Source organism: Panthera pardus, unplaced genomic scaffold (assembly GCF_024362965.1).
Source record: "Panthera pardus isolate Hobbes unplaced genomic scaffold, ASM2436296v1 HiC_scaffold_6, whole genome shotgun sequence".
Lineage (NCBI taxonomy): Eukaryota > Metazoa > Chordata > Mammalia > Carnivora > Felidae > Panthera > Panthera pardus.
In genome coordinates, this window is record NW_026526991.1 from 1,949,416 (window position 1) to 1,968,828 (window position 19,413).

At 44.3% G+C, this 19,413-nt stretch overlaps 1 protein-coding gene and 1 long non-coding RNA gene across 13 annotated transcripts in view; one reads left to right on the forward strand and one right to left on the reverse strand.

Annotated features, from left to right (window-relative positions):
* Positions 1-1,987: 1,987 nt before the first annotated feature.
* On the reverse strand, positions 1,988-3,511 carry LOC109265598 (uncharacterized). The gene is made up of 2 exons (XR_002079273.2): positions 2,949-3,511; positions 1,988-2,553 (listed from the first exon to the last, which is right to left on the reverse strand). It is a non-coding gene; the product is annotated as an uncharacterized LOC109265598 (long non-coding RNA).
* A 211-nt stretch (positions 3,512-3,722) lies between these two features.
* TNRC6B (trinucleotide repeat containing adaptor 6B) overlaps positions 3,723-19,413 on the forward strand; it is a 256,980-nt gene continuing 241,289 nt past the window's right edge. For 7 of the 12 annotated variants that reach the window (XM_053894740.1, XM_053894745.1, XM_053894738.1 and 4 more), the window contains exon 1: positions 3,723-3,955. The gene's annotated coding sequence lies outside the window, so the exon portion shown is untranslated. The other 5 variants (XM_053894749.1, XM_019446963.2, XM_053894739.1 and 2 more) reach the window with 4 other exon arrangements.

A 19,413-nucleotide genomic window follows, 5' to 3' on the forward strand; every position in this document is an offset into this window, starting at 1 on the left:
TCTCAAGGGAAAAAAGGAAGGCCTGTTGCTTGGAATGGCTTAGAGCACTTTTGGTAGCCATCCAAGGCAGCTATCACTCATTAAATCTGCCTTCCCTTCCAGCAAAAAGCCAGCTGTATAGAATACCACATATAGAGCTCTAAGAATAGTATAGCACTCCAAGAACATACTGCACTTGGCCTAAATACAATTGTGCAGGGCTTGACAAGTTTTTTTTTTTACTCTCAAAGCTGGGTGAGTTGGAACAAACAAACAAAAAATATTTTCCCCAAGTAGCATGCAGAGAAGAAATGAGAAAGACAGCATAGGAGAGCACTCTAGCATGCTGTTCTCTGACCTGGGCTGCCTTTTCAGGGCATGGATTGATTCCACAGCCACCAAAGGATACCCATAAACCCCAGGGCCGTGGACATAGCGAACCCTCCCCCCCAACTCACTGACTTTACACTAGCCTGAGCAAGCCCCAAAGTCCCATAACAGGTGGTAATTTGTCATTTGCTGCAACAGGAATTTGAAACCATCATCCTCCACAATAAATATTTGGTTGATTTATTGGCCTCCTTCCCATAAGTATAGAAAGTGAGGTGGGCCCCACCCAAAGTCGCAGTTCCGAGCAATGAGATCTCAGGGTGCACACGTTAAACCACACTCCACTGTTTGTTGGAAGAAGAAATCCATGTGTGGGTCTATTCATGAAGAATCTGGGAAGATACTCTTTTTAAAAGGAGTTGGCTCTTGTAGGGATTTGAGAGAGCTTTTCTCTTCTACTTTAAAACTTTCTATACTGTCTGAGATCTTTTACTCAGTGTTACCTTTGTGATCAGAAAAACAGCAATCTTACTTGGAAATCATTTTCCTTTTCTCAAGTGGGCAAATATGACAGGGTTTCCAGCTTTCTGCTTTCTCCGGGGGGCGGGGGAAAGCACAAGGAGGTGGAGGGGATAGACAGCTGAAGGCCCTCAAAAATCAAGGTTATGGGGAGACCAGGCCTCGACCATTCCTGGATATTCGTCTCCTGCTCCCTGCCCGCAGAGAGCAAACGTTGCAGATCACTACACATCATCAGCCCCTTGGCTAGCTAACCGCATTTCATCCTTCAGTTCTCCTCGTAGATGTCACTTTTTCCAGGAAGCCAGCTCTGCCCCACCAAGCTTGAGTCCCATGTCCCTCCCATGTTCTTCCAAGTCACCTGCACTGTGATGATCTGTTTACATTTTGGCCACCCCCACCAGATTTGCAGTCCCTGAAGGCAGAGGTATTGTATTCATCTGTGTAGCCCTTGTACCTTAGGAAAGTGCCCACAGACACAATAAACATTTACTGAATAATTATTTGTTTGGGGACCTTTTATAATCAGAACCATTTAAGGGATACAAAGATGAAAAACAGGGGCACCTGGGGGGCTCAGTCAGGTAAGCGTCTGACCCTTGGTTTTGGCTCAGGTCATGATCTCACTGTGCGTTTGAGCTCCACATTGGGCTCCATGATGACAGCACGGAGCCTGCTTGGGATTCTCTCCCTCCCTCTCTCTGCCTCTCCCCCACTTATGCGCTCTGTCTCTCTCTCAAAATAAGTAAATAAACTTAAAAAAAAAGATGAAAAAGAAACCATTTGTTTTCAAGGAACTTATAACTGAGTTGGGGAGACAGATATGTCCAACAATCAACTATAAAACCAACCCCTGGTTTAAGGGTTAAAAGAGTTACAAAGAACCAAATATGAAGATAAGGAAGGCTTTGGACTCTGAACATTTCTCATTCATTGTGTTTTCTGGTTCAGAATCCCCATACTGGAATGCTAGTATGGGGTATGAGCATGTAGTTATAAGGATCAGGTTCTTAGGACCTTTGTTAGAATTTGACTCATGATCTTTCTTCTGTCCTTCTGCTGGCTGGCAGTTGCCCTAGGAATACCTGCCATTTAATCTTAATTGATGTTTGTGAAATGCCTTGTCTTCCTCTGCCGAAAGTCTGTTAAGTGTTGAGCATTACAGTGTTACAGTGGTTGTTTTATTACTAAAGCAGTGCCAACAAGGTTACACAACAGCTTGGATCAGGAAGCGAAACAAGGGCGGTGATCCTACTGAAGCTACAGGGGATGGGGATTTGGGATGGTAAAATGTTAATTACCCGAGACGGAATGTGGGCTGGAGTCCAGAACTGTGCTTCTGGAGATCCTTTCAGTCCCAGAGGCTGGGGCCGGCTCTTTGGCATTGGGTTCTAAGCATCCTGCCCTCCCCTGGCTGGAATGTTGGATTCACTTCGCCGAAAGCTGCCACAGAAAAAGAATCTAGTGGCCACCAGCCAGGAGCACACGTCTTGCACTGCATCAGGGGCCACTCTGGAAGCTTCCCAGGAGCTGAAGGGCTGTTCCATTTGCATGCAATAAATTATTTATTTCTAAAGAGATTTATTCTTTATTTCTCTTTCGACTCTCTTTCTTCTTGCTTCTGGTTCTTGAGGTCTCTCCCTAAAGAGTGAGCTGAAGATAGATGAGTGGGGGTTGGGGAAGGTGGCTTGGCACACAAGGATGTGGAAATGTTCATTTATAGAGCTGAGAAAATAAACATAGAGGTAGATGAGCTTCTGGTCAGGAAACACCAAGACGGTTTCCTTTAGGATAGGGAAGAATGGGTGCCAGAGGAGAATGCGGTGGTGGCAATGACAACCTCTCCATAGCTTTAGTCTCCCACAATGTCACCTCTGGAAACTGATGGGGGAACTTGCATTAGGAATGAAATATTTTTAAGATATCTTGGCTGGCAGGTAAGATTCTGGACGAAGGGAGAGGCACTACAGTAAAAAGAGGGTAGGCTATGGAGTCAGACCTCCTACCCTCCAAATGCCGGTTCACTAATTACTCTCTATCTCGGTGACCTTGGGCAAGTGTCCTAACCTTTTTGGAGCCTTAGTTTTCTAACTGTAAAATTTAGACAATGTAAAACTCACACGTTTAACCAGATAATCCCTGCAAAGAAATCAGAACGGTAGTTGGCACAAAGTACGCACAAAATAAACGATGGTCATTATTATCGTCAATTATGGGCCCAAACGACCAGAGTCATACAAACTCCCAGCCAACAATTAACTGTAGCACAGGGAATCCAGAGCTGACTGACGCGCCTATTTGCCCAATAAGATACCAGGAAAGAACTCTGTGGAGTCAAACCAATGGCACTAGCCCTTGTTGTTGGACGGGTTTTCTGGCTGTTCCACCAATAGCTTGAAGATTTGACTAGGGAGTGACATTCTGGCAGTCCAATGACGTACAACCAGCCCACACTCAGCACTTCGAAGGGGATAAATCAAGGAGCCGGCGCGTATAGATTCCGTTATTAGGCAATACTGGATGGAGAGAGGAGCTCAGTGGAAGCAGCACGAGAGCGAGGCACCAATGAGCTAAAAAAGGAAAAAAGACGATGGTTGCGCCAAGTGAGCTCGGCCGCCATCATGCTCTAGTTTCCCCTTCGCCTCTCCGGGTCCGCGACCAAGGAAGCGGCCTCTGGGATGCTGAGGGGGTGTGTCCCCGAATGATTGGCGCAGGCAGTTCAGCCAATCGTAGCTCGTCAAACGGGAAGCACTTGACCAATGAGGGGCGACGGCAGCGGCGAGGAATTGGAGGGGCGGAACAGCAGCTTGATGGGCATAAAAGCCAGCCAGTGAGAGCCGGAAGCATCCTCCCTGTGGCCAATGGAGTGGGACTCTGGGCGGGCCCCCGAGTGTTTGTGTTGTGGTTTTGGGGGAGGGAGGCGGAGGGGAAAGTTTGTTTATTTTGTTTTTAGTTTCTGGGGTCCCCGTGTTTCTGGGAGGTGAAGCGGGAGGGAGTGACCCCCCCGCGCCCCTCAGTCCCCCTACTACGTCGCCTCCATAGCCTGCGGAGAAGCGGGGACCGCGCGCATCGCAGCGCATCGCCTCACAGCGGAACGCCGCGCACTCGGAGCCGGCGCGGCTCGGCGGTGAGTGAGGACCGACGGCCACTGCCGCCCTTCCCCTCCCCCCGCGCACCGCCCAGTCAGAGCTGGAGGGCCAGGTGGGCGAGGACGCCCGCGGGAGCGCGCGGCGCGGGCCGGCCTGTCAAGCTGAGTCGCAGCGTGTGCGTGTCCTCGCGAGTGAGCGCGCGCGGCGGGGACAGGGCCGGAGGGGGGGCGGGAGCGCGCGCGGGCCCCGGCGGGGGCGGGGGCGTTGAGCGCGCGCTCCGTGGGGGCGGGCGTGTGGTGGGTTTGACCCCGGGGCGGGGAGGGACGCGGGCGACGTCCGGCGTGCAGGGAAGAGGCGCCCCGAATGGCAGGGCCGGGGCTGGCGGGCGCGCGCGGCTCCGGGCGTCACGCGCCAGCAGGTGTGAGCTGGGGGAGGGCTTCCGGGTGGGCTGGTCGAGTCGGGTTCGCTTCCCGTCGCTGGGGGGCCTCCGGGCGGGGAGAGACGCCCCGTCGCGGCGGAGAGCCGGGCCCGCCGAGGCGCGTCAGGCCCCCTGCCTGGCGGGTGGCAGAGGGAGGCGTCAGGCCTGTGTGGGACCCGCGTGTCGGCGGGAATGCGTCCCCCTGCCTAATCCCGGCCGGGGGTGGGGGTGGGGTCCCGCTCCCGCCCCTCACCCCAGAGCCCTGCGGTGTGTGGCCACCTTGGAGAGGCGGTTCAGACTTTCCACGAGGAAATGGGACGAAACAGCACGAGGAGTGTTTTCGGTCTTCCTGTGGGCTGGCTTCCCTTAGGTTCAAGCTAGCGGGCTTATACCGGTGGGCTGAATACCCTAAAGTGGCTCAAGATACCCAGTAACGGTAGCTTCTTAAAGACCAGCCTATCCTCAGTTCTTTCGGCACAGTGTACCAGTCGGGCTTTTAAGTTTCCTTGCCATCTCATGTGTCTTTTGGCTGTCTTATTACTTTTTAGCACCTATGCAAAAATTGTGCGAGGGATAAGGGGAATTTCAAGTTGGTCATTTGTATTACGATAGAAGCAAAATTATGCAACACAATTGGCCAGAGATACTTCTCCATAGTGAACAAAACGTCATTGGTTGCCTTTCCTCACCCTAGTAGTTAAGCGTACGGACATAAGGTGTATAAATTTTTGCATCTTAGCATTTTGTGAAAGTTGAACAATAGAGGCTGTTTCCTTCATTGTTGTGGGGAATTTCAATGGATGATAGCTTCCTGTTGATTGGGAGAAGCATCAATGATCTTGGCTTTGCAACTGTACATACTCTTGGTGGTGTTATGTAAATGCGTTTTCTAAGAACTTTTAGCACATCGCCTTGCACCTCTACATGGTGCAGTTTTGCTGTAGGTAGGTAGTGGGAGGGGTATGAACGTAGGTCGATCCCTGCACTAAGGGATCCAGAGCACAAATCGGACCGGTTTGTCCCACTTGGGAAACAGCGATGATAATAACGATGCCTTTATATTTTCTTGGTTCTTGGCCGTTTTTAAGTGTGTGTCCCCAACATCATGTATTTGAGCAGAATAGTTTCTGATAGATCTTAAGAGGGAATTACCAAGTTGCATTTCTAAGGTAGCGTATGAACATCATGCCCTTGAAAAAATAATTTTTTTTCCTCATTCAAATGGAAGCCCTTAAAAATGTTTTAAATCAGAACAATACCACTTGTTCAAATGATAGTAACGTTAACCAACATTCACTGCCTGCTTCTCATATGCCAACTTCTTTATATTTTTTCCTAATCCTTCTCTCAAGCCTGTGGGGAAGGTGTCATTACTGTTTTATGGATAAGAAAAAGATCCTCGAAGAACCATGTTTAGTCTCAAGTCTGTCTGTTTTCAAAGTCTGTGCTTATTCCATTTTGCCTCCTAAATTATCCATGGGAAGAAAGGCAGAAGGTAGACAGGAAAAGAAAAGGCAAGTGCCACTGATGATTGGGTTGCCCATACCTGACTTAAGAATTTAACATTAGGCCACCTGGGTGGCTCAGTCGGTTGAGCCTCCCGACTCTTGGTTTCAGCTCAGGTCATGATCTCGCGGTTTGAGGTTGGTAAGTTTGAGCCCCGCATCGGGCTCTGCACTGCTTAGGATTCTGTCTCCCTCTCTGCCCCTCACCCCTCAAGCTCTCTTTCACTCTTTCAAAATAAATAAATAAATAATAAATAATTTAAAAAAGAATTTAATGTTAAACTCATTCTTAGTTTTTAGAAATTAACATTTTTACAAACTTGCATCCATGCTTTGTCTTCATTTCTTCCCTGTTTGGTTTTTTTATAAAGGTAAATAGAAATGCATTTAATTCAGAAGGTCAAGGCTTTCAGAGCCCTTTGTGCAGATCTCCACTCCAGTACCTTGTGATGGTGATAAACCCTGTGTGCTCTTCCAAGGACCAGGCCTTACTCACTTTTGTATCTAACACGGTACTTGGCACATGGTAGGAGCACAGTAAATGTCAGCTAACTAAGGAGCAGAGTTAAAAGTGCAATGATTTTGGGTTTGTTTTAGCGGTTTTACTTTAACAGGACAATAATAAAGTGAATAATTCATGTGCAAAATGCACATTCTAGAAGAATACGGAAATGGAGCAACTCATGGTGTAGAAGGTTGGCTCTGCCAGTTTGCTGAATCTTCCAGTTCCCCTTATCTCTTTGAGCTGTGTGCCATTCTGTTCTTCCTTTCATCCCCAGAGTTCTAAAAGAGGAGGCTGTACTGACTGCTTCTCTTCACTGCTCAAGTTTTTCTTTGAACCTTTGCAGCCTGGCTCCCAGCCTTACCACTCGCTGAGGCTTTTTCCAAGGTTGCCAATTACCTAATGGTTAAAATTCCCAGAGCATCTTTTCGGGATTTATCCTGTTATGTCTCCCTGCAGCAGTCCTTTTGACTATCCCTACCTTTTTAAAAAATGTTATTTAAAAGATTACATATAGTGGGGTGCGTGGGTGACTCAGTCATTTGAGCATCTGACTCTTGATATAGGCTCAGGTCATGATCTCGTGGTCATGGGATGGAGCCCCACGTCAGACTCAATGCTGAGCATGGAACATGGAGCATGGGATTCTCTCTCTCTGACCCTCTCCCCCATCCTCTCTCTCTCTCTCAAATTAAAAACAAAAATAGCATACAGTAACATTAACTTTTAGTATGTGTACAGTTCTATGAATGTTAACACAGGTATAGATTCGTGTAACCACCGCGACAATCAGGATGGTTTCACCCTCTCCCAAAAAGTTCCTCCTCATACTGTATCCCTTTTGATATAGTATGAGGACTTCTTTCTCCTGACTTCTATCCCAGAGATAAACACCAAGGATCAGACTTAGGCTCCTTTTGTTGTTGTTTTATTTTTCTCTTTCTACTCCTGGAAAATGTTATTTACTTTTGGGACTTAAACTGTCACCTTTGTATCTGCTAACCTGAATATCCACGTCTGACCTCTCTTCCCATACTCCAAAACAGCAATATTTACTGCTAGAATTCTTCACTATTTGTTCATATTTCATACGTTTAAAGTTATGTTTAACTTTGCCTCCTAAGCCAGCTCTTTATCCGATTTTTCTGTATTTTTTGTTGATGCCATCCTCCTCCCTGCTGGCGACCCTGGAACACTCGGAGGGCCCAATAATAAACTCTCTTATCCCAGACCTGGAATCCTGCTACTCAGCTACAAATATTGGCTCCTGCCTCTTTGCTGCCAAGCTGGCTCCCATTCAGTAGTCTGAGCAGAGTATAGGTAATTGGAGTACTTAGAACGCCATGGGGATCAGACCACTTCTCTGGTCAAAACCCCTGTGGCTTCCCGCTGTACTGAGGCCCATTTGGGATTTTATTTTTCATCCTATGAGACTCTGAACGATTGGCCTCTGCCTGCCCCTCCAGCCTTCCCTTACCTCTTTTATGGACCACCCCCCTTTCTGATGTCCTAATTACGCAGTCTTTCTTTCAGTTCCTTGAATTACCCAGACCTTTTCTTCGCAGCCTCAAGGTTTTTGTACGCACCACTTTCCTGGCTTGGGCTGTTCTTCCCCCGCTTCCCCCTTAATCTTCACCCACCTGCCTCCAGGGTTGCGATTAAAATGTCACTTCTTCAGAGAGGCTCTCCTTTATGGCCTCCCACCACCACCCCAGTCCACCCTCAGTCAGGTCTCCCAGATCTCTTGTTCCTTTTTCGTAGCTGTCGCCACAATTTGTGATTCAGGACCACGTCTGTTTTGTTTCTCTTGTCTCCAGAGCCAGCCAAGCTTCAGGCTCACGGCAAACCCCCAGTAAATATTCGTTGGCTGTGTTGTGAGTCTGGGCTTTGCTTTTATAATTTATTGCCCTCTTGTAGTTTCTGGTAGCCTTGCATTCTACTCCTACCTTCTGTGGGACTTGATCTCACTGTTGGAAGTCTTGCCACACAGAGCTAGATCTGAAATTGCTGAAGAGGACACAGAGCCTGTTCTTCTGAATTGTACCTCTGCCTGGGAGCCCTGACCCCTAACCCCTGACCCTCCACTAGATCTAACCTAAACTGTGGCTGACCTTGCTCAGTCCGCTCAGCAGTGCACCTTGGTTATCCAGGCTGGGCCAGGGCTTGCAGCTCACTCTTCCCTCACCTCACCCTGCTCTGGATTTCTCCTCTCTCCACCCAGCGTGTGACCGCCAAACACCTTGTGTACCATCCAGTTGAGCCTGCTTACCCTTCGACCTTTGCCAGCCTTTTGACATTGACAGCTGCCTCTAGGGTCTTGATCCTACAGATTGCCCCCACACGAATCTTCCTGAAACAGCACTTTCTGTTTCCTGTCCCCTCCCCAGATCTAGCACAGGCACTTATGGTTGAAAACCTTCAGTGGTTGTTTCATTGCCTAGAGGGCTTAAACTCTAGCTTGTTATTTCAAGTGCCTCAGACTAGCGTTGTCCAGTAGAAGTGGACTGCAGGCCACAAATGTGAGCCACACTGAAAAGGCAGAAAAAGTGAAATAGATTTTCATAACATTTTATTTACTTCAGTATACCCCAAATATTTTATGTAAACGTGTGATCAGTAAAAAAACAGTGAGATGCTTTACATTCCTTTTCGTTTTGTTTTGTTTTGTTTTCGTGTTAGGTCTTTGAAATCTGGAGTGGATTTTTCACTTACCCCGTCCCAATTTAGACTAACCACATTTCAGGTGCTCTGTAGCCACATGGGGCTAGTGGCTACTGTGTTGGACAACACAGCCCTAAGCTGTGTGCTCCTCAGTTGGAGAGCTCTACCTACGTAGTTCCAGCTGCTGGCCTTTGATAACTGTATTCCCCGTATCTACAGCCAGCTCCTCTCCAAACACCCAAACCTTCCTTGCTTGGGGATCCCAAGGTATCCCTAAAGTTCAGTTCTCACCGTTTCCTCTAACCCTTTAACATTATTTTTGTGTGCATGTCACTGTTTTTTCATATAGTAATTACGGTAATTCTCATTTTGCTTATAATTTGAAGTAAAGTTAAAAGGGGCGCCTGGGTGGCTCAGTCGGATGGGCAACCGACTTCAGCTCAGGTCATGATCTCGCAGTCCGTGAGTTCGAGCCCTGCATCGGGCTCTGTGCTGACAGCTCAGAGCCTGGAGCCTGTTTCAGATTCTGTGTCTCCCTTTCTCTGTGACCTTCCCCCATTCATGCTCTGTCTCTCTCTGTCTCTAAAATGAATAAACGTTAAAAAAAAAATTTTTTTTTTTTTAAAGTAAAGTTAAAATATTTTAATAACTGGGGGCGCCTCGGTGGCTCTGTTGGTTAAGTATTCGACTTCGGCTCAGGTCATGGTCTCACAGTTTATTAATTTGAGCCCCACATTGGGCTCTGCTGACACCTCAGAGCCTGCTTCAGATCCTCTGTCTCTCTCCCTCTCTCTGCCCCTTACCTGATTGCGCGCACGTGTGCTTTCTCTCTCAAAAATAGATAACCATTAAAAAAATATATTTTAGGGGCTCCTGGGTGGCTCTGTCAGATAAGTGACCGACTCCTGGTTTTGGCTCAGGTCATGATCTAGCAGTTTGAGAGTTTGAGTCCCTCATTGGGCTCCGTGTTGACAGTGCAGAGCCTGCTTGGGATTCTTCTTCTGTCTCCCACTCTCGGCCCCTCCCCCACGTGCGCTTTCTCTCTCTTTCTCTCGAAATAAATAAATAAACTTAAAAATAATAATAACATAAAAAATATATACATATTTTAGAGGCACCGGCTCAGTCAGTTAAGCATCCAGCTTTGGCACAGGTCATGATCTCATGGTTAGTGAGTTCGAGTCCCGCATCGAGCATTCTGCTGTCAGCACGGAGCCCGCTTTGGATCCCCAGTCTCTCTGTCTCTCTGCCCCTCCTCTGCTCTCTCTCAAAAATAAACATTTAAGAGAAAATAAAAGTAAAAAAGATATTTTAATAACTGATATTTAACAAGGGATGGGCACTGACCAGTGGAAATAAGTGCCTGATGAACTGGAACTGATGGCGATTGTACACAGCCTCTGTGTTCTCATCTGCGTGTACCTGCTGAATAGAGCTCTGATCATTCGGAGCTACTGTATTGTTGGCCTCCCCCATACAACTATGAGTTCCTCAAAGGCAGGCTATTGTCCTACTCATTTTTGCATCCCAAGACAGCTCCTGACCTGGCCTATATAGTAGGCAGTCTATAAATACTTTAAATGGACAAATGCTACCTTATATGTTGTTTTATTCTGTGTTCTATATTTTATCTTTCCAAATAGAAACTAGAATATAAGTCCTTTGAGGACAGAGATCATGAATTATGAAGGAGTATATACAATATTTTCTCAATGGTCTTCATAGGAACATTTCTTCTCAATGAAGGTGCCTGGATGGCTCAGTCAGAAGAGGGTGCAACTCTTGGTCTTGGGGTTGTTTGAGCCCCACTTTGGATATAGAGATTAGTTCAAAACATAAAATCTTAAAAAATATAAAAATTAAAAAATAACTGTTCAGGGATACCTGACTGGCTCAATCAGTAGAGCATGCCATTCTTTATCTTGGGGTCCTGAAGTTGGGGGCATTGAGGTGCCCATGTTGGGGGCATAGAGATTCCTTAAAATGTTTGTTACAGCCCATTAGTGATGTTTAAAAAGTTGAATAAAGATTTTAAAATATAACTGTTTAGATATTTTGGGTTTTCAGGCTGGGTCAGAAATGAGATTTGACTTTTTTTTTTTTTTTAATGTTTATTTATTTTTGAGAGAGAGAGAGAGAGAGAGAGAACAGGGGTGGGGAGGGGCAGAGAGAGAGAGGGAGACACAGAACTTGAAGTGGGCTCCAGGCTCTGCGCTGTCAGCACAGAGCCCGATGCGGGGCTTGAACTCACTAACTGTGAGATCATGACCTGAGCTGAAGTCGGATGCCCAGCCAACTGAGCCACCCAGGCGCCCCAAGGTTTGGCTTTAATGAGACTTATTTTCTTTTGTGGTTTGTAAACTGGCTCGGAAAGCAGCTTCAGAAGAACTCCTTGGAATTAATGCATACCCTTCCAGAGTTAGAAGCGCAGTTGGTTTTGGAAAGGCACTGCCCAGGAGTTAAAAGTCCTGGGTTGGTTTGTATTGCAGACATTTGCTTGGGTACCTACTATGCTTCAAGCACAGGAATGAATGAGAATTAAAAACTGTAATAGTGTGAAAGAAATGCTCTTTTAACACAGAGATGAAATGATTAATTCTTCCTAGGAAGATTTCATTTTTCTCTGCTCCGTTTTATTTTACCCATTTCTAGCACAGACTGCCCTATGTCATGTTTCTAGGTCTGTCTCTCTCACTAGATTATCAGTTTCTAAAGAGCAAGACTGTTGTGTTCATCTCTGCATCCCTGAGTACTCACTGTACTGTGCCTGCCATATTGTAGGCTCTCAAGTGTTTATTGAATAAATAACCTCAAATAAATTACTTAGCTTTGCAAAACCTCCGTTTTTTCTTTTGTAAGCAGGGAATTCTCTGCCTCAGAGAATTGTTGAGGCTGCAAAAAGAATAGTTTTTTAAAACCAAATATCTATTCAATATATGTTCTACCTCAGTATAAGACACTCAAAACACATGTGTAAATCTGATCATATTTGTCCCCTGCTTAAAACTGTTAATGAGTCCCAAAAGCCCTGCCATACCCTTTTTGGAATATAAGCTTCATAAATCTCTGGTCTCTCTTGTTCACTGAATACCCAGTGAACACCCTACCTTCTTTCCTGCCACTCTCCCCTTTGCTGTCTGAACTCTCACCACACTGACCCCCTTCTGGTTCCTGAAATACATAGTCCTCTCCGCTCAAAGTTTTTTCCTTGCACTTGCTGTTTCCATAGCTTGGAAGCCCCCCCACCCTGACCTTAGTTGATGCCTCTTCAATCCTCTGAGCTCAATTTATGACACTTCCTTAGTGACTTCCTAATCACCCCCCCCCCCGTTTTTTTGTTTTTTGTTTTTGTTTTTTTTTAATTTTTAAAGGGCGCCTGGGTGGCTCAATCGGTTAAGGGTCCGACTTCAGCTCAGGTCACGATTTCACGGTTCGTGGGTTCAAACCCCGCATCAGGTTCTGTGCTGACAGCTCGGAGCCTGGAGCCTGCTTCAGATTCTGTGTCTTCCTCTCTCTCTGCCCCTCCCCCACTCATGCTCTGTTTCTCTCTGTCTCAAAAATAAACATTAAACAAAAAAATTTTTAAGGTTTTATTTATTTATTTTTTTTTATTTTTTTTTTTAATTTTTTTTTTTTAACATTTGTTTATTTTTGAGACAGAGAGAGACAGAGCATGAACGGGAGAGGGTCAGAGAGAGGGAGACACAGAATCTGAAACAGGCTCCAGGCTCTGAGCTGTCAGCACAGAGCCCGACGCGGGGCTTGAACTCACGGACCGCGAGATCATGACCTGAGCCGAAGTCGGCTGCTTAACCGACTGAGCCACCCAGGCGCCCCAAGGTTTTATTTTTTAAGTAATCTCTACACCCAACGTAGGGCTTGAATTTACAACTGCGAGATCCAGAGTCACACCCTCCACGAACTGAGCCACCCAGGTGTCCCTTGATGTGTTTCTTTTAAAAACTCAGAGCACTTGGGGCGCCTGGGTGGCTCAGTTGGGTGACTGTCCAACTTCAGCTCAGGTCATGACCTCCTGGTTTGTGAGTTCGAGCCCCGAGTCCGGCTGTGTGCTGACAGCTGAGAGCCTGGAGCCTGCTTCAGATTCTGTGTCTCCCTCTCTCTGTCCCTCCCCGGCTTGTACTCTTGTCTCTCTCTCAAAAATAAATAAACATTAAAAAAATTTTTTTAAACACTCAGAGCACTTAATAGAATTGTAATGAAATAATCATTTCATTTTATATATTATTTCTTTGCTAGAACATAGCTACGTGAATAAAAATACTTCGATTTTTTTCACGTTTGTATAACCAGTATCTGGCATTGTAAGTTACACATAGTAGGTCTTCATAACTCTTTTTCACATGAAGTTAGGAAAGAGAACTAAAACTAAAAATAGAATTAAAAGAAGTAGTCATTAAAAAAAGTGGTCATTCTAATGGTTTAAATATATGGGGGTGGAAGGGGCTTTCCTTTTTAAGTTGTCTCCAGGTTCTTTTCGTATTTTTTAAATTACTGCTTACAATAGATAAACATTTTAAGATTACAGAAAGAATATTGTTATTAAAATTTTTAATATGTCTGGAAATCTTAGTTACTAACGAGTGTCCTTTTAATCCTTATTAGTAGAAATGATCAGAATGGTTATTCCTGGCTCAGTCAGTGGAACATGTGACTCTTGATCTCTGGGTTATAAGTTCAAGCCCTATGTTGGGTGTAGAGATTGCTTAAGAATAAAATCCTAAAAAAAATTTAAAAATTAAAATCTTTTTATATGCTAGGGACTAGGATGGCTACAGTTTCACTGAACATTTGCATGTGTACATGTGCTGAATGCTCTTAGACACTAGGACTACAAGAATGGGATGAGAAGAGATCTTTGCTCCCGGGGAGTGCACAGCCAAGTGGGTGTGACAGACTTGGACACAGATGAGTTCCAGTTGGTGTAATACATGCTGTGAGAGACAGTACAAGGGATGGGGCAGGGGGGGAAAGGAAAGTCATCAATACAACTGGAGGTCAAGAAAGCCTTTCCAGGGAGGGAGACACTCCCAGTAAGTCATGGAAGAAAAGGGCATTTCAGGCAGAAGCAGAGGGAACAGCCTGTGCAGAGGTACAAAGGAACACATTTAGTATATGGAGAAGACAGCTATATGGAGAAGCGGTGTGCTTTATAAAGCTGGTCTTGGGGTACAGGGCCAATGGCTGACTTACAGGCTGTGACATGTTACACTCAGATTCTTAGATTACGTTGCATTTCAGAACTGGAAATGATTTTAGAAATAATGATGCGATTCTGTATATTTGAATTCATAAAAGCATTATCAAGTACCATTCAGTGTCAACTATACTTAAAAAAAAAAAAAGTACCATTCAAAGAAGATTAGTCATAAACCAGAATGGTGCTTGTCACTGTACCTATAACCATGCACATGATATCAGATGGAGTTAGAAAGTGGTGACTCATTTGAGCTTATCTGTAAAAGCAGAGTAAAGGAAGTGACCTCTTGCTTGACTGCCTGAGGTGAGTGTTGATCCATCTCCCAAGGGCCAGATGATGAACCAGTAAAAGGGATGAGATCAGAAAGCAGTATCTAGAAGAGCCTCTGGATATGTGTACATTTTTACAGCTTGAAGATTGTTAAATTGGCTGGGGCTCCTGGGTAGCTTAGTCAGAAGCTTCCGACTTCGGCTCGGAACATGATCTTGAGGTTCGTGAGTTTGGGCCCCGCATTGGGCTCTGCACTGATGGTGCGGAGTCTGCTTGGGACCCTCTGTCTCCCTCTCTCTCTGCCCTTCCTCCCCCCACAACCTCTCAAAAATAAACATTTTTTTTTAAAAAAGTTGTTACATGTCTGTAAGTCTCCAATTGGTCTATTGAACTAGCATTAGTTTAATTTGATTCTCAACCATAATTAAGAAAGGAAGATTTGTTGAACATAAATCTAGCCCATTTTCCTTCATTTTATTCCTCTTTAGTTCACTGGCTCTTTGCTTTCTTGTCTTCCTTCCATACCTTTTCCTCAGCTCTGTTACTTTTTTTTTTTTTTTTGAGAGGAGTAGGGAGGGGCAGTGGGAGAGAGAGAGAATCCTAAACAAGCTCCACACCCAGTACAGAGCCCCATTAGGGCTCAATCTCACAACCGTGAGATCATGACTGAGCCAAAAATAAGAGTTGGATGCTTAAATGACTGCCCCCCAGACCTGTTACTCTTAAGTATTGCCTCCTTTCCCCCAATCCATCCCATCTCTTCCCATCTTTTTTTATCCATTATCAGTAAGCTGTTTTCAGTTACAGCTGTAGGATACCTGTACTTTGTTGGCATATACAATATTTCTCAGCTTTGCATGTTCAGAGCTTGATATTTTTCAGAATGATTGGAGGTTACGCTGGGGAGTGCTGGTTGCCACTCAGAATATGCTAATTGACCCATTTCAATGTCAATTGCTACAAATTCTTTTTATTTATTTATTTATTTATTTATTTATTTATTTATTTACTTTTATATGAATACAAATTCTGTGTGATCATTTGTTGATCTAGATTACAAGGGGCGAAAGAGATAATGGATGGTAGGAAAAATGACAGCAGTGAGTGTAGTTTATTTCAAGATGTTTGGAAAAGAAAGAAAGGAAATAATGGAATCAGGGCCAGGTTGAGAAGGCAACCTGTTAAGGTGAGAAATTCTACGTAAAGATGTGTAGCAAGGACCCAGGAGAGAGAGAAAAATCGAAACTGTTTGAATGGAGATGGTAGCAGGTAGTCCACAGGGCAAGGCCACCAGATTCCTGTCAAGGGCATAGGTGGCATGATAATCCTTAGAAGTTCTTGTAGCTCCTCAACTAGAGAAAAGGGAGAAGTCAGGGTTTCTGTCTTGGTACTTTGAGCTCAAAACAAGTTTATACTGCTCTGGCTCCCAGCAGAATGGTTTGCACATAGCAGGTGTAGACATTCTGAGAGATAAATTCACAGGATCGAAAGAAAATACTGATTATAACTTGAAACATGTTCTAGTTACTAGATCACATTGTGTAGTTTATGACAAATGAACATGTTTATTAATCCTGTGTCTTGTGAATAGGACGGGTTACATTGTATTTTTTTCCTAGAAGTGTTCATTTATCAAATGTATATATTTAAAATATACCACAATTTTTGTAATGCTGTTTTGGCATGTCTTTATTTCAAAAACACACTGAGAACCTCAAAAAGTGGAAGTAGACAAGGTTTCCTCATTTAGGCCCAGGTCAGCATAGCAATTGAAATGTTTTGAACATCTACTAGGTTCTGGTGAGGAAAGAAGAAAAGAGAAACAAAGTAGAAGGATGAAAACTGAGACCCTCCAAGGACTAGATATTTATCCTTCCTGGAAATCTTACAAGATGGTCTGTCATACTCAGCAGGGAGATCTTTTACCCAGTTGTGTATTTCAGTGGCACTTCTGAATATAGAATCTCTCCACTTAGATGTACCAACAGATTTTAAAATAAATCTTTTCCCAACTACTCTTTTGTCAACCTCTTCACTATAAAACTTTCTATATTTTTGTACCAAAGTGTTTAGAATTTATGATATTTTTATTTTGTAGTTTGGCTGTATCTCCTTAAAAAGACACGCTAATGACTGATTCCCCCTTAAACCATGCAGGTGGGTCTGTGGATAAAGAGAGGAGGTTTTTTTTATGCCCACACATTCCCATTCCTGAAACACAGCTCAGTGGGGAAAACATTACTTTTAAAACACAGAGAGAATTAGTGAAAAGGCTCTTTGTAGAAATAACAAAAACAAAACAATAGAATGGAAATGCAAAACACATCACATTTCGAGCCAGTAAGGGCTGGTTTGAAAACTTTAAAAAGGGGACCCTGTGCCCCACAGGCAGCTTGTGGGTCGGCCTCAGCATATTGTGACACCGCCCTGCGCTTCCTGAACCTGCCAGAGCCCAGGCTCAACACTGATGTTTTGTGTTTGCTTTGGAAGCGGATGCTCTCTAGACTTCTATTTACTGTACTTAAAAATGAGTATTTAATGTCATTTTCTCTTGTTTTCCTTTAACACCCCCCCCCCCCCAAGACTTGGGAATTGTCATTCAGAGTGCTTTTTAGGAAGGTAACTCTGGAGACTGGAGAGGGGCCTCTGCTTCACCTCCCTTAAAAGTTGTTGACTCTGTTGGGTCCCCTCATTGGTAACCCCCCCTCCCAATCCCAGGTCACCAAAGCCTGAACCACTGAATCTTGGAGCATTGTCATCTCCCTTAGCGCTTTTCTCTGTGGCTTTGGACCTTGAGCCTCTCCTTTTTGCTTCCACTCCGCCATCCTGATTCTAAGTCACCCTCAGCTTGTGGCTGGATTATTAAAATAGCTTCCTGTCAGTTGCTCTGTTCCTAGTTTCTCACCAGAAAACATTTCCTACATACTATTTTCTTTATCAGCCTATGCTTTCTTATTCTGTGAAATCCAAACACCTGTGTCAGAGCCAGGCTCCTTCACTGCTTCCAGCTTTCAACTGTCATCCCCTAGTTTTGAACCTTTGCCTTTTTTTTTTTAATGTTTATTTATTTTTGAGAGACAGAGGGAGACAGAGCATGAGTGGGGGAGGGGTAGAGAAAGAGAGGGAGACACAGAATCCGAAGGAGGTTCCAGGCCCTGAGCTGTCTGCACAGAGCCCAACGTGGGGCTTGAACTCATGAACTGTGAGATCATGACCTGAGCCGAAGTCGGATGCTTAACCAACTGAGCCACCCAGGCCCCCTGAACCTTTGCCTTCTATACAATCTTTTCTCTATTTTCCATATGATTCTCTCGCTTTTTGTCCTCATACCTTATAAAAGGCTATTCCTTATGTAAAATATCTTCCCTGTTTCTGGCTTCCAAACCATTTTGCTTCTCACCCTCAGAAAGCCTTCTCTAAAGTTTTCTTCCTGGAAGCCTTTCTTTATTAAAGCCCTCTTTCATTTGGACAGTTTGTTTTCATTGATGTGATTGAATACACTAAATAAATAAACTTTCCTAATTTCGTTCATTACTTTCAGTGGCATTTTTGTCTGTTCTTTTGTGTTTTTTTTTTTTCATATACAACTGTATCATTTACAAAGAAAGTCAATTTTATTTTCTGACCTTTGAGTTCTAAATCTTGCCTTATCGAACTGGCTAGGACCTCAGGTACCATGTCGAGTGGAAGAAGTATGAATGGGCACCTTTGCTTTTTCCTTGGATGTAGGGGGAAAACATCCTACTGTTAAGTGTGATGTTACCTGTGTTTTTCCTAGTTCCTTAGCTGCTACTCAGCTGAATACTGGAGGGATCCCCCTACAGATCTCGAGAGTTCTTCCTCTGTGCGGCTCTTCCTTTCCAGTGCTGTTCACTGCAAACTCTAGCTGCCTCAGCCTTCTGGAAATCTCAGCTGCATCTCCTCAATTCAGGGAGGTCTCTGAGTTCCACTTGGGTTTCCCCTCCCGGCGGCTTGGTGGCCTGGAATCTTTCCCTAGGCAGCAAGCTAGGGCAATTGTAGGGCTCAGCTTGTTTGTTTACCATCTCTTTAGGGATCACTGTCCTTCCTTGCCTGATGTCCAATGTTTTGAAAACCGTTGTTTATATATTTTGTCCAGTTTTTTAGTTGTCTGTTTGTTTTTTTACCTGCAAGGGTACATCCGACTGCTGTTACCCCGGCTTTTCTGAAAGTGGAAGTACTGTCTTTTCTTAAAACATCTGAGGAATTATTTAGGAGTTGCTTCCAGAATAAGAAATACTCTTTGGAATTTCCGTAGGGGAAAATCTTCATTCTTTCAGGGTGGATTTGATTTAGGGGAGCAACCAAGAACCATTTTTCAGGTCTGGTTAAGTGATTTGTCTGGGCAATACTGTTTGGGGTCCGAAATGAGTTCAAAGTAATGAGGCAGATTTCCTTGTGTGATTTGTAAATTGGTCTGGAAGCAAAGTAGGAGTTGCAAAGTATTTTCAGTGATGGCAACCTGACTGAGATAATTACCTATGTAACTTCTTAGGAGTGTGTACTTTGAAAAATAACTTCCATTTGAACGTTTCTATATAGTGATTGGTATATATTTAGTATCAGTTTATATTTACAGCTTGGACTTAACTGCTTCTTATAAGGTTTCTTAAATTGTTTTTATGTGATACTGTCTCTCCAACTTGATTATAAACTCACTGACCTCTGGATAGTTTTGTACCTCGTCTCACTATGCTGCACTCAACTGTGGAAGCTCCTTAAATCAGGATAGTTAACCAATTTCTAGTTAACTATAATTACCTGATAGTTAACTGATTCATAAGGAAACAAAGATCACTCTGTCAAAATATGCTACATGATATAAAGGATATAAAATTGGGTTTTGATACCTGTATAGCATTATTAATGCCTTCATAATTTAAAGTTACTCATGTAAGATATTG